This window comes from Dreissena polymorpha, chromosome 12 (genome assembly GCF_020536995.1).
Source record: "Dreissena polymorpha isolate Duluth1 chromosome 12, UMN_Dpol_1.0, whole genome shotgun sequence".
In the NCBI taxonomy this organism is placed as follows: domain Eukaryota; kingdom Metazoa; phylum Mollusca; class Bivalvia; order Myida; family Dreissenidae; genus Dreissena; species Dreissena polymorpha.
In genome coordinates this window covers 26,414,736-26,431,293 of record NC_068366.1, presented here as the reverse complement: position 1 = coordinate 26,431,293, position 16,558 = coordinate 26,414,736, and the positions used below count along the sequence as shown (strand labels likewise).

At 34.9% G+C, this 16,558-nt stretch overlaps 1 protein-coding gene and 1 long non-coding RNA gene across 8 annotated transcripts in view; one reads left to right on the top strand and one right to left on the bottom strand.

The window, feature by feature from the left end:
* The window catches only part of LOC127852746 (synaptotagmin-7-like), a 263,942-nt gene that overhangs the window by 127,031 nt on the left and 120,353 nt on the right, over positions 1 to 16,558 (top strand). The window lies entirely within an intron of this gene.
* LOC127852749 (uncharacterized) lies at positions 6,547 to 8,307 on the bottom strand. The gene is made up of 2 exons (XR_008036244.1): positions 7,818 to 8,307; positions 6,547 to 7,198 (listed from the first exon to the last, which is right to left on the bottom strand). It is a non-coding gene; the product is annotated as an uncharacterized LOC127852749 (long non-coding RNA).

Genomic DNA, 16,558 nt, shown 5'->3' with positions numbered 1-16,558 from the left:
CTACTACTACTACTACTACTACTACTTCTACTACTACTACCACTACTACTACTACTACTACTACTACTACTACTACTACTACTACTACTACTACTACTAGTACTACTACTACTAGTACTACTACCACCACCACCACCACCACCACCACCACCACCACCACGTCTACTATTACTACTTCTACTACTACTGCCACTACTACTACTACTTTTACCACTACTACTACTACTACTACTACTACCACTACTACTACTACTACGACTACTACTACGACTACTACTACTACTACTACTACTTCTACTACGACTTCTACTACTACTACTACTACTACTTCTACTACTACTACTACTACTACTACTACTACTACTACTACTACTACTACTACTACTACTACTACAACTACTATTACTACTACTACTACTACTACTACTACTACTACTACTACTACTACTACTACTACTACTACTACTACACCACCACCACCACCACCACCATTACCATTCACAGTGACAAAAAACGTATTCACACAATGGCTGCTACTACAACGTATAGCCCATATTGGGGGGCATGCATGTTTTACAAACAGCCCTTGTTTCTATGGGATTTTAACCACAACTGTTCATGTTTATCTCCGACACATATTTTTAGGTCACCTGTCATGAAGTGACACGGTGAGCTTATGTGATAGTGTGATGTCCGGCGTCCGTTGTGCGTGCCTGCGTGTGTCCGTGCGTCCGTCCGTCAACAATTTGTTTGTGTAGACAGTGTTTATCTTGATGAAATCTGGTTTGGGATTGTATTTGGGTCATCTGGGGTCAAAAACAAGGTCACTAGGTCAAATAATAGAACAACCTTCTGTAGACAATAGAGGTCACAGTTTTCATCCAATCTTTATGAAATTTGGTCAGAATGTTTATCTTGATGAAATCTGGGTTGGGATTTTATTTGGGTCATCTGGGGTCAAAAACTAGGTCACTAGGTCAAATAATAGAAAAACCTTGTGTAGACATTAGAGATCACAGTTTTCATCCAACCTCTATGAAATTTGGTCAGAATTCTTGATGAAATCTGGGTGGGATTGTATTTGGGTCATCTTGGGTAAAAATCTAGGTCAAATAAATAGAAAAACCTTGTGTTGACAATAGAGGTCACAGTTTTCATCCAATATTTATGAACTGTGGTCAGAATGTTTATCTTGATGAAATCTGGATTGGGATTGTATTTGGGTCATCTAGAGTCAGGAACTAGGTCACTAGGTCAAATCATAGAAAAACATTGTGTAGACAATAGAGGTCATAGTTTTCATCTGATCTTAATGAGTCAGGTGAGCGATTCAGGGCCATCATGGCCCTCTTGTTTGAATTTATGTTCTGTTCATTTGGTTTTCAGACACGTAACATTGTTTGGTCGATTAACGGTATAGTACTTCGTATTTCGGAGCAAGAAAGTCGTGAAAAAAACAGTGGATTATAAAAACAGAGATAAAATTTCATCGATAATGGTCATGAATTCGATGATCAGTACGTATTTCAACAAAATAAAAATACTTGGAAATTAATCAAGAACGTGCCAACTAATCGAAATAAAAGATCAATATGTCCATTAATGTTACAACATGTTAAATTTTAGTTAAATAACGTAATTCAGGAAATTGAAATGTTTTAAGTTGGATGCCAAATTTTCATGGACACTTCTTTTACCGATCATCTCAAAGGCAATTGCACTTCGATTCCAGATAACTTGACACTTTTTACCAGATATAACACACTCTATTTAGTGAATCAGAAATGCAGAATTCGCTGTGGAATACTGCTATAGTAAGCAGGCAATAAATAAAAATGTATGTACTCATGTAAATTATAAACGAATTGCCGAAACATGTTCTTAACCCTTTGGAATATGATAATAAAAGGGAAAGGGAAGTGTAAAGGGAATTGCTTCCTATAAGTAGAGCTCAATATAAAGGGAATTTTCCAATCTCTTTTAAATTTTGTGGTTACGCATTAGCATCGTCTTCATGATGCGATTCTAATGAGCAAAAATGACAAAAGATTGTATGAGGTGTGTTGGCCGCTTAAAGACCCCTCACTCCTCTTATCTAGAGTCCTGCTATAAGTTCAATTGAACACAGTCGTGTTAATCCACATGATCCGTTGTATTTTCAATTCTCTTAATCTCAATTTACCACTTAAAAACAAGTTTATTATTTAGACAGTTATTTTCGGTCGTCACTTGAAATATATTACTTCAGAAATAAGCATTTGAATCTAATTTAAAATTTGCACTTATAATATTAATAATATAAATTAATAGTAATAAGATTTTTAAAAACCAACAAAGCCATTGGTGATATTTTAACTGTGTATGTAATTACGTTATGCATAGATTCCCAATGTGTCTGGCTTGACAATGCAAATTGATTCGTACTTCAAAATGTTTGGTAAGAATAGCCATAATATACATAAATGCATTTCGGGTAGAAGATAAAACTCGGTTATCAGAGTGTCCAATTTGTTGAAAGTTTCTGTTATCCATGTACCCTATATCGGGAATCAAAGTATCCGCAACTTCATGAATACCACCTATTAAAACATGCTCTATCTTTGTTTATATTTCATTGAATACTATCTAAATTTCAGTATTTGAAGCACAGTGATTACTCTACATGCTGGAATATCAAACAATTTCTTGCAATATTTCTAAGTAGTCTTATTTTGTTGAAATGTTTACTGTTTATTCAGTTTATGCTGTTTTCCGACCGAATTTTCTATTTTTGGGAGAAAAATCTACCATTCTTCCGTGATGTTTTTCTTTGCAATAGAAAAGGATACACTATTTATAAACTTGACCATGCGCCTTGTCTAAAAAACTAATATGTATGATATAACTTTAAAAAAAACCCTGATGAATTTACCTCTCGCGCGTTGCTTTTGTTGTTATCTGGTATCGAAGTGCCATCTGTTATCAAAGTATCCCCATACCCAGCGTGAAACACATCTCTTGTTTTATGAATTTTTGCATAGGAAAAAAAACAACACCCTACAAATTGTCTGGTTTAGGGAGGATTCGGGTTTAGAGGGTATCCACATGAAACATTCATAGAATAACATGCTCCTAACTGTTTCCTAAAATGAACTTAGCTGGTTATAGTAATTCTATTGTTTGAATCAATCAGTTTATTTTGGGGGAAAAGCTGTAATTGCTGAAGCCCTATTTTCTTCCAAATTGTCAACAAGTTTCCAGTGATGTGTCTGGCTGCCAGTGTGTCAGTAATCGTATAAATCTTGATTTGGGTGTTGCTTCACATGTGTTTATCTTCAACATGGCCATACTCAATCTCCCAATAAAATTCCATCCCAGATCCATTAGTGAATGAACTGACATGCATATTGTCCGAATGTCCAGTTGTTTACACCAGACACTTAATGGTGTCTGCTGCTGGTTTGAAGTCTGTTTTGGACTTTGCCCGGTCTGCACTAAACAGTACAGCCAGATGATAATGAGATTAGACTTTTTATATTCAGATTGGGAACCATTTACCACATCTGGATATTTGGTAATGGGGATGGGTCCTTTTCTGTCACTGCTTATCACTGCTGGTCATTGTTTTATCCAAAGATGCCTCACTGAACATGGATGTTTGGATCCATTTACCCCTGAAACTGAATTAGATGGGGAAATATTGGTGTCTGTTCTTACTTTTGTTTGGTTGTCAGTTTGTACTTTGTTGACTCAAAATGTCATGTTTTGTATGTCATCATTAAGGCTTCTTACACATCTTGGATACTCAAATGGATGATGTCTTTCAACACCATCAACTCAGAAACTTTACCGACCTCATGAAATGAAGCAAATTCAGGTGGACAGATCTGAAAAACAAAAGAACCGGCATTGTCTGGCCTGAGTTCTCCATCAGTTTTTTGCTTTTGGCTCTGTTATGATGTGGTTTACTTGTTGTTCTGCAATAAATAATCATTGAATTTTTCATCCGGCCAAAACCTATTTGTGCAGTCATTACAGAATGTTGTTAAAATAACAAAGGTTCGGAGGTAATACTTGTATGTATATCCCACATCAGTCTTTGTGTCCATTCAAAGATTAGTCTAGCAATGATAATCTTTTATCATTATTGATAGCAAAATAAGAAATGGCCTTTTTCCAGATTACTTGAGTGAACACTTTGTTTCCCAAGATTCTATGCATAATTACAGCACTAGGCTTAGTAAAAAGGGTGGGTATTGTTTACCCAAGGTCAAATGTCATGGTTCCAAATCCTTTTCTTTTAACAGCATTTAACTCTGGAACTCTTTATGTAACCTGAGTCACTCACTGAGGTCAACAGGTTCGAAGGCTTTAAGGTTGCCATTAAAAGTCATTTAATGAATAATATTTAACTTTTTATATATGTGTATCTTTTCACTTTTAATAAGCAGATATTAACTTCGTCTTAGGTTTTTATTTTTAATAATTATTAGTTCATACTCCATAACATACATTTTAGCAATATATTTAATTTAGATAATTCATGATACCTCGTATCATCAAATTACAACTGTCAAAATATCTATGTGTTGCAATAATTGATAACATTATCAATTGATCTTAGTTTCCAGCTCCTGTCATATTTTCTGAGCACTACTGTGATAATTAGTTTGATCTCTTTTGAACGGTGATATATATTTTTTATTTCATTACATAATTATTTTACTATGAACATAGTTATGTTTAAGGTCAACATAGTTATGCTTAAGGTCTGCCTCTTTTTGTCATGCCACCAATAATAAGGACCACAATGGAAATAAGGGCTTGCTCTTTTTTGTGTTATCCTTGGTTTGGTGAGCTTGTCATAGTTTATTGTACATGATATAGTTTTTAATAATTGCTTATTATTTTATTCTATGTTATGTTGTGAACTGTGTATATGCTTCCTATGCCGAAATAAATCTATCTATCTATCTATCTATCTATTGGGCTCATTTCCGAATTGTGTGGATTATTTGTCTGGAAACTGTAATATCTTTATTTTTTTTGGAATTAACATATTTCCAGTTGCCTTAGGATTATTTTATTTTTTTAAGTATTTGAGAAAGTACATTTACGAAAAAAGTGATTGCAAAAAATGAATTATGCCCCTTCACTGAGAAAATGCAACTCAGCAATACCGCGATAGCAATAACTCTTACATATTGTAAAAATATATTACTGTAACTATTGTGTACATGCTATATTATTTATGTGTCTTTTTCTATGTGTGTACAATTTAAGGTCACATCAAAACAAAATTTATGGTTTTATCGACTATTACTGTAATGCATTTTATTAAAAATTTACAAAACCTTACTGTGCTTTTCTACAAGCGGAATAACTTCTTCAAGGTCATAATACACTAAATAGTTTCCCTATATAATTCAATGTAAAAGCGACAACTTTGAGCGAAAATAAATGCAACATTTTGCACATAGAGACCCCCATAACCATACCTTTTCTTAAAGGCCATTCTAAGCGGAATCGATTTATGCAATAAAAAGGATATGTCATGTACAATGCAAGAAAGAACTTGACACAAATCAAAATCGACTGTTTTTGCAACTTTTTTTTCGGCCGTTTCTTAGTGGAATGTAACCTTTTCTAGTGCAATGGTTTACTATAGTCTTCACGTGTATCATATTTCAGGGATTCAGTAGTGAACACCTATTCATTCCCTACCATTATCTCCGCAAGATAACACCCGAATAATGGTAAAACGTGTAAAACATGCCTTCCTGTCAACTATGATATTTTTTTAGAGAGTACAGCCCTTCATGAAGCGATCATTTAGTGTATTGTAACCTATAAGACAACGTTTACTGTTAACATCGCGAAAAATAAGCACTTCTCGATACTAATAAACCTATTTTCTATGTGCACGCCAATTTTCAGACCGATCTTTCATGTAGAAATGCTTGAAAATGCATTTTATTATAACGCCTGATAAGCCATGTGGGCCCCCGGGTGTACTTTGTCCAGGGTTTTCCATGGAAATCCATGGAAAATATGAGGCTGGAGTATTCGGACTAAGTTTCCAGCCTTTTCCAGCGTCAATATTTAAAAAAAAAGGGTGGAAAATTGTCCATGGTATGTGGAAATAGCCTGGAATAGTTTCCATGGTTTTCCAGGCTCCCTGGAATAATTACCATGGAACAATTTCCAGGGTTTTCCAGCCAGCATGGAATAAATACCGTCCGAATACTCCATGTAATCTGGAAAACCATGGAAAACCATGGATTTTTTTCCAGGGTTTTCCAGATTACATGGAGTATTCGGACGGTATTTTTTCCATGCTGGCTGGAAAACCCTGGAAAATGTTCCAGGTTTTTTCTTTGTTTAATATTCCATGGATGCCTGGTATAACATGGAAAATTGTCCAGCGTTTACCATGGTCACTGAATAGAAAAAGAAATTTCTGGTCTAAAAACAATATTCATGTATTAAATGAATACAATACTCACAGCTTAAATAAATCATAATTTAAGGTTAGATTAAAACAAAACAAAAAATCAACATAATGCCTTAGTTTCTTCGATGTATTATTTTGTTCACAATTCATCAAAATATAACATCAGATTACAAATTGTGTTACATTTATTTAACAAATTATTCAGATCAAACAAGTGTTGTTTAATACATGCTTACAAAGCCTCTAGGTCCATTATCATAAATCAGGCCCTTACATAACAGAACAGGCGCTACTTTAAAAGTTAAAAAGTATAATGCAACCTTAACAACATGTATTCAAAGTAACAAAATACAAGCAAGTCAAGTAATATACAGTAACAATTCACGAACCCTGTACAAACGATATACAAGAAACAAAATGAAAAATTTAAGTTATTTTAGCTACTTCATGTTTGTCACAATATATGTAGCTGCCCATGAGAACAATTAAGGATACTATTTTTCTCAGCTACTTTCACTTTAATGCAATTTAGGTGCTCAATTTCATTAAAATACTTTTATATAATTTTATTGTTCAAAGAAATTCAGAACATGAATGCATGTACATGTATTACTTTCCAAGTGACAGTTAGTAAATTATAAGTACCCAGGTGGGATAAAATTTCAGTTTTTAAAAACTTTTTTGTTAATTAGCTGGGCTTCAGTAGGTCGCGGATCTTTTATAGAACTTGTACTGCTGTTATACTGTACGGCTCCTGCATGATCTCTGAAAGAAAAACAAAGCAAACAATATTACAAGAAAGTCATAAGTTTTTTACATTCATCTGCAAAAGTAAATGTGCAGCAATCATATGATTGAATATCTATACTTCAATGCTCATTCACATTTTAATCTATTTTAGATATTTCATATCACTGCTCAATTCGGTACATCTGGCTTTTTTGTATTTCAGCGAACATTTACGATCCTAAGTAGTTAGCAATTATTTCTTTTCCATTTAGTGAAATTTATTCTCTTAAAGTTTGCAAGCGGGCTTTAATCTACTTGCAAACAGGCAACCACACAGGAAAACTGAGACTTTCAAGTGAATAAATTGTTGATTTAACTTATATTTTTATATGACTCTCTTTTATTTTGAAATTTATATTGTTGTTTTCTTAAATGCCCCAAAACGGGGTACACTAGCATGTATCTGGAAACTCAAACATATATAGGAATTTTATATTCAGATATTGCTATATGAAAGATATGCTAATTTGCTAATTCATATAAAAATAACCTGTAATTGAAACTAGACCAAAATATTGGATACCAAAAAGACAAAATACTTTCAGGTGGTTAACACTAAATTACTTATATGAGCCCGGGGCATAACAATATTTACCATGAATTTGTGGCCATGTTAGTCCTCTTGGTAAATGCGCCAAAAGAGCCGCTTTGCTGTCTTGGGTTATTTCCCTGCCAAACTCTGCAGTATCTTCCATCAACTGGTCAGCTACAGTTAAAGCACATAATGAAAATGTATATAGAAAATAATTCAAGTATTGTTTTAAATATTTAGTAAAATTGTCTTTAAATAATAACTTACAATGAAGTTAATACATCACAAAGCATAGCATAACAAAATTTGTAGGTATGATTAGTACAAATTTATTATTGCTATAATTAGAATGATGTGTAATTCTATTGGTATGAAAATGTACAGTGAAACCTAAAAAACAATGCTATTGGTTTAATTAATTTATTTATAAACATTAACAGCATTAATGAGCATTGAGTTCTCATCATGCACAGCACATAACTCCCTTAGCCTCAGTTCCCTAGCCATGCATTATAAACTTCCGATACTACATTCAAGCTTATTAATATCTCCACATAGGAATTCCTTTATCAAGCTGCAAACTGCACTTAGTGAAAATGTGTGTGACAGCTGCTTTTAAACTTCTATATTTGCCATACTTTTAACTAAAATGTCACATAAAAAAGGTCTACAATGATGACATAAGAAGAATAAATTTAAAGGAATATTTAGAAATAATGAAAAGCACAAACCTTCAGTTGTTGTTCTATTCCTAGACAGACTTCTGAAACACTTGTATGCATCACTTTTTAACAACATTTCATGTCACTTTCCAAATGATATCCATACATTATTATTTGAAGAAATTCTTGTTAATGGAAAAACTCATTAAGTTAAACTCTACTGTTTGTGAAATTACATTAACTTCATTTTAACAACAAGTTTAACCTGCATTTTTTCTTCAATACGCCTTCTCCATAATTTCAATCTAACAGGTAAACTTTCTGTATTTGAACTCAGCCAATCAGAAAAGGCTGTGATATTTTATAACCAATAGATTAGCCGCAGACACATCTGACTCACACACAGGCTTTTCAGATAGTTTGTTAATTGCAAACCTGGACTGTAGTTAAATATTGAGTGTGTATACACCTTGAACAGGGTTAAGGAATTTAAACTTGTAGACATTGCTTTGAAAGTTACTACTTTTACTTCTACTACTAGTACTACTACTACTACTACTACTACTGCAAAACTACTACTACTATTACAACAGCCACAACAACAACAACAACTACCTACTACTACTACTACTACTACTACTACTGCTACTACTACTACTACTTCTACTTCTACTACTACTACTACTACTACATCTACTACTACTACTACTACTACTACTACTACTACTACTACTGCTGCTACTACTGCTACTACTACTACTACTACTACTACTTCAACTACTACTACTGCTTCAACTACTACTACTACTGCTACTGCTGCTGCTACTGCTGCTGCTGCTACTACTCCTGCTGCTGCTGCTACTACTACTACTGCTACTGCTGCTACTGCTACTATTACAACTCCTGCTGCAGCGACTACTACTACTACTGCTGCTGCTGCTGTTACTACTACTACTACTTCTACCACTACTACTGCTGCTACTTCTACTTCTACTACTACTACTACTACTACTACTACTACTACTACTACTACTACTAGTACTTCAACTACTACTGCTACTACTACTGCTACTACTACTGATGCTGCTGATGCTGCTACTGCTACTACTGCTGCTGCTGCTACTTCTACTACTACTACTGCTGCTGCTGCTAATGCTACTTCCTTAACTACTACTACTACTGCTGCTACTAGTATTGTTATTATTATTTATACTACTATTGCTACCATTACTGCTACTATTCCTGTAAATGCTAAAACAACAACACAGTAGTAACTGCTACTGTCACTTAAATTTGCACCAATAGTATAATTATCAGTAGTTTAACTGCTTGTACAACTTATACAACAACCACTTTTACTTCTACTCCTACAACATATTCTACTGCCAGCACCAGCATTACTACTTCTACTACTACTACTACTACTACTACTATAACTACTACTATTTCTGCCCAAACTATGCACATTGTTTTATGTTTTATTCATATGTTGTGTAAATTGTTGAACTCTGATTTACTTTGAATAAAATGTGTTGCATTTTTATAAGTTATTTTCTCCTCTTATAAAGTCTAAGTTTTTTCCAGGGTTAGCTGAAAATGTTAGAGTCTTTTCCATGCTTAAAAAATTCTATGTTCCACTTTCCATGCTATCTGGAAATATTTTCCAGGGTTATCCAGCCTAAATCCAGCGTTTTCCATTCCTTTTCCATGCTTTTCCATCCAAGGCTGGAAAATGCTTGGAAAAAAAGTCCACGTTTCATGGACATTTCTAGAACAAAACCCTGGAAAACCCTGGAAACTGTTTCAAATTCCAGGGATTACCATGGAATTCCATGTTATACCATGGATTTCCAGCCTAAGTTCCATGATTACCCTGGACAATGTACACCCGGGGCTTTCGCGTTCGGAGCTTTGATTTATAACGGGCGTTCAGGCGTAAAACGATTACCCTAAATAATTACAATCGGTCAAAATACTGGAATATTGTTACAAGCTATGTAGAAAAAGAAGTAAACAACTATTAAAACGTGTTCATGAGCTCTTTCAGCACAAATTGTTGCGATTTGAGATGCTCAAGACGAGTTTTTGTACGTTTTTTTTCTTATTTTCCTCTGAAAACGTATTTTCTTCTTAAAAACTCACGATGCTCCTTATATTCGTGAAACAAACGCATTTATTCCGTGAAATTCGCCAAAACGCGTCATATCCCACTAAAAAAATGATGATTTTCTGTAAATACAGCTCCTTTGAGACTTGGCCTGGTTTTGCGTTTAGGTCATAATACACTAAATAGTTTCCCTATATAATTCAATGTAAAAGCGACAACTTTGAGCGAAAATAAATGCAACATTTTGCACATAGAGACCCCCATAACCATACCTTTTCTTAAAGGCCATTCTAAGCGGAATCGATTTATGCAATAAAAAGGATATGTCATGTACAATGCAAGAAAGAACTTGACACAAATCAAAATCGACTGTTTTTGCAACTTTTTTTTCGGCCGTTTCTTAGTGGAATGTAACCTTTTCTAGTGCAATGGTTTACTATAGTCTTCACGTGTATCATATTTCAGGGATTCAGTAGTGAACACCTATTCATTCCCTACCATTATCTCCGCAAGATAACACCCGAATAATGGTAAAACGTGTAAAACATGCCTTCCTGTCAACTATGATATTTTTTTAGAGAGTACAGCCCTTCATGAAGCGATCATTTAGTGTATTGTAACCTATAAGACAACGTTTACTGTTAACATCGCGAAAAATAAGCACTTCTCGATACTAATTAACCTATTTTCTATGTGCACGCCAATTTTCAGACCGATCTTTCATGTAGAAATGCTTGAAAATGCATTTTATTATAACGCCTGATAAGCCATGTGGCTTTCGCGTTCGGAGCTTTGATTTATAACGGGCGTTCAGGCGTAAAACGATTACCCTAAATAATTACAATCGGTCAAAATACTGGAATATTGTTACAAGCTATGTAGAAAAAGAAGTAAACAACTATTAAAACGTGTTCATGAGCTCTTTCAGCACAAATTGTTGCGATTTGAGATGCTCAAGACGAGTTTTTGTACGTTTTTTTTCTTATTTTCCTCTGAAAACGTATTTTCTTCTTAAAAACTCACGATGCTCCTTATATTCGTGAAACAAACGCATTTATTCCGTGAAATTCGCCAAAACGCGTCATATCCCACTAAAAAAATGATGATTTTCTGTAAATACAGCTCCTTTGAGACTTGGCCTGGTTTTGCGTTTAGGTCATAATACACTAAATAGTTTCCCTATATAATTCAATGTAAAAGCGACAACTTTGAGCGAAAATAAATGCAACATTTTGCACATAGAGACCCCCATAACCATACCTTTTCTTAAAGGCCATTCTAAGCGGAATCGATTTATGCAATAAAAAGGATATGTCATGTACAATGCAAGAAAGAACTTGACACAAATCAAAATCGACTGTTTTTGCAACTTTTTTTTCGGCCGTTTCTTAGTGGAATGTAACCTTTTCTAGTGCAATGGTTTACTATAGTCTTCACGTGTATCATATTTCAGGGATTCAGTAGTGAACACCTATTCATTCCCTACCATTATCTCCGCAAGATAACACCCGAATAATGGTAAAACGTGTAAAACATGCCTTCCTGTCAACTATGATATTTTTTTAGAGAGTACAGCCCTTCATGAAGCGATCATTTAGTGTATTGTAACCTTCAAAGCAAAGAAAGATGCATAGACAAGTTGCTTCCCTTACCGGTTTGACAGTATAATCTGGCACTATCTTTCTCATAGTATTGATTGTAAAATACTGGATATTTAAAGTAGCTTATGGCATCTTTGAACAAATATCTGTCATCTTTGATTTGTGGCTAGCTTATTTCCAGATTCAAAACCAGATTGCTTAAAGGATGAACATATACTGAGATATATTTTGATTCTCTTTGTTTTATAATGTTGCTGGCGTAAAATTATAGATTGTTATAGATAAAATAACTTTGTACTAAAATAATTTAAATCTATTACATTTTTATATACAGATTGATACTAGAAAAAAATATATTTTGGATAAGTTAGGGAATAATTTTGTGTATGCATGTCCTCAAAAGGTGTATTCAGTATGAACTAGTAATTACATTAAAAACTCACACATAAGTAAATATTGCTTTTCTTAAAATATAATTAAATAGAAGGTCTTGATTTATGAGGCAATTCATTTAAAAGAAGACATTTTGATGAAGTTTGATAATTGCAGTGCTGTGTTATTTGTTGTTGTTGTTGTTGCAGAGAAAACTCATTGATTTATAACACTAAAGATTGTCTTCTAACTGATACTTACCAATATAAATTGTGCCAGTTTGCAACTTTACTGTTTACTTAATTTGATAATTTAATCAGAAGTTTTATGTTAACACTGGTGTTTCTTTTACTATGAAGTTGTAATAAAAGAGCTAAGCGCATTAAAAGTCTCACAAAAATTCACAATGTGTGTGAATTGACAGTTTGACATTATCAAAATAAAGCTGATTAATGTCAAATAGCCATAAAACAACACCTTTCTCGCCTATTAAATTGGATTCCTTTTTTTAAGAGAATTGACCTGCTTAACCAATCGCGTGTTTGTTTCTCAGTGGCCATTGTTCAAGTATGTTAAAGCATATACATAGCTCCACCTTTTCAGTCTTTTACAGAGAAGAAAGGTGGAGTTATATAACGAACAAAAGCGGTCAGCCCAATGCCCTCACATTAAATAAGTGATTCACCCAAGTTCAGTCCCTATGGGCAATGGAAATTACTTGTCTTAGTAAATTCATCTCTGCTTTTTCAAGAAATGAAGTGTAGTTTTGATTTACCAACTTCATGTATATTTTGAAAAGGAAATGGAATGACTTTTTTTTTATAATGTGAACAAAATTCTTGTACACATTTAGCTTCAATATTGGCATCAGTGTTTTTTTTTCGGGGTTGCTGTATACGCCAGGTTTTCACCTTAGCCTGACTGTTGTAAGCGACCAATTAATTTGAATATAAAATTTCCCGCCGGAAGGCCTGAAACTTTTTGCAGTAGAAAACATGCAATCTACAAACAGATTTCACATTAACATTAATGTGTTATTCCATCGACTTTCTATTTTTGAGAAGTATAGGGTATGAAAAGGGATACTAAAGTCTATTCAGCAATGATGTTAACTGCATATTCAGCATGAAACAAATGTACCTCTAATGATAAGGTTTGAGAGATAGAGCAGTTTCACACTCAATTCTCAATATCAATACAGAGTGTGTGCCGCTTTATATTAAGAAGAATGTCAGCGCCAGAGGGTTTGTACTTAAAGGCTGTGTTCTCATACTTGGTAATTACTACGATATTGCATTCTGTGCACTCATAAATTTGAGATCTTATAAGTATTGTTCAGTTTTTGTTATCCCCTACCGGTTTCACCGGAGGGGACTTATGGTTTGCGCTCTGTCTGTCAGTCAGTCACACTTTTCTGGATCCTGCGATAACTTTAAAAGTTCTTCATATTTTTTCATGAATCTTGAAACATGGATAGATGGCAATATGGAGATTATGCATGTCATTTCATTTTGTTCTTATGTTGAAAATTCTGGTTGCTATGGCAACAAATAGACTAGAAATACTGCTGAAAATGGTGGTTTTTTGAAACCTGAGATAACTTTAAAAGTTCTTCATATTTTTTCATGAAACTTGAAACATGGATAGATGCCAATATGGACATTATGCACGTCATTTCATTTTGTTCCTACGTCAAAAATTCTAGTTTCTATGGCAAGAAATAAAAAAATTAAAAATAAAATTCTGACAATGGTGGAATTTCTGACAATGGCGGAGCTGGTAGGGGACATAAATTGCTTGGCAATAGTCTTGTTTCAAGATGTTTCAAAATGGTCGCACTAAGCATGAATGGCAAGCAGGTGGCACAAAATAACATGGACTTGAAACGGTAAGTTTGTAATGGACTGTTGGGATTAGAAGTATCGCTTGTCCATAGAAATCTGGTAGCGTCTCGGTCTCCTTCATTCAATCCGACATGAAGGAAGGCTTTCTCAATGTGTGTTGTGATGGCGTAACCATGGAGACGGAATTTCACTAGTATGGTGGTAAGGTCATTCAGCATGGGTGTGGTCGACTCTAAACAATCATTCAAGCTTGGGAACTGAGGAGATGTGCATCAGCTGCAATCATATAATATCCAAATGGGCGTGACCACTGAATTCTTTTTCACTGAGTGGTGGGGAATGTAGTGGAGTTGTCCTGTGGGTGGGGTAATGTTATCTATTCTCTTAATAAAACCACGTTGTTCCTGTTCAGCAATGATTTCGTCATGTTTCTGGAGTAGATGGGGCTCTCTACGACATACGTAGTCTTCTCAGAGTACTCTCGGTTCTTGCTTTCACTATGTCGTAGTTACTAGGGAGGGGCGAGTGGTCTAGTTTTCAAGGTAATTTGGCAGTGTAGTGTCCGTTCTTGTATTCTATGGATGAAGTCTGGTAATCCTTGAAGTAGCGTTTTTTGTCTCGTCGCTCTGATTAACTCCCATACTCTCCAGATTCCAAAAAAGTTCCAATACATCCTTTGTCATAGCAGATGCCATTACATTGAACATGTGGTCTGTAGCTCGGTAGTTTTGTGCTTGGAAGGGTCCGGATATCAGGTAGCTGATCTTTGATCTCACGGCAGTGGGTCCATTTCCACGTACTATGTGGTCTTCAACGATATCCCAGTAAAAGTCTGCACCTGTCAGCATCGAAATTGTAAATATGGAGTTTCCTGAAACTGGATGGGCGAGTTTGAGACCTTGTAGATATGGTAAATCGGACACTGTTTGTTGGAATCTCTGGTTGAGGGGCGTTGAAATGGTTGGTACTATTAATACTTGTATCAGGATCTTCTGGCCTCTATTTGTAATAACGTTCACTATAGCCACATCTGTTTGCTGTGCTTTGTTGCTAGTGCTCCCGAATGATGGTAAGTATATAGTTTCTGTGCCTTGTATGGGGAGTTCAAGTTCCTGGGCTAATTGTTCCGTAATAAATGACTTCTTAGCACCCTCATTGATTAAGATGGTTGCTTCAGTCTGTACATCACGTGACGATACAGTTGCTATGGCAGTTTTCAACATTACATCCTTGTCTGGAAGGCTCGTGCATGAATAAAGTACGGCTGTTTCCTGCGATGCAGTCTCTGCTTTTTTCGTCTGGTTGTCCTTTTCTCGTGATTTACAAATTGCGGTATAGTGTTTTCGCTTGCATAATTGGCATCGTCTCCTTGAACCGCATTTAGATACCGTATACTTTCGCTTGTAAGACGCATTTTTAAGACTCAAATTAATAAGTTACAGTTGGGGTCGCGTCTTATAAGCGAGATACTGGTGAAAATAAACAAAAAATTTCAAAATATCGAGTTTACTGGGCTTATGCTAGCCAAGTTGGACACTTGTCAATTGTTTTGAATCATCGCGGCAGCCATTTGCATTTTCTCTAAAGTCTGGATTGGCCCATACTGTGTATCGGAACGCTATGTTCAGTTACCGATTTATTTGTTGTAAAATGTATTGTTACTGATGTTGTTGTCTCTTATTTTTAAATTGAATTTTGTTATTTTTGGGGCGGAAGACGTTATATTGTCCGTGATTATTCTTGAAAAGTTTGTATCACCTGATTGTCTGCGCTGGACGTCGTTAAATGTCATATAAATTGGCCATTATAGTATACGTGTGTAAGCGGGGACACGATGCCAACATGCTTAAAACAACAACAAAATCAATTCTCAGGTTGAAACTGTCAATTGTTAAATAAACACGCTGCCAATTACAAATGCTACTTGACAAGTTTGTATCACCTGATCGTCTTTGTTCCACGTCGTTAATTGTCAATTAAGACATTAAGACAGGCTATCCTCTGAAATAAGTTACCAGTTTGCAACTGTCAATTGTTAAATTAATACCTTTATTCAGACGACCCCCTAATGCCTTATTTATAAGGGGCCAACAACGACCGCATGCAATTATCCGCATATGGCTTTCTTCTTGACACGTGATTTTGATCTGCGCTTCGGAGTCTATCACTCTAATTTTATGAAAGTAGGCGTTACCTATTGTTGATAGACAATGGGCGT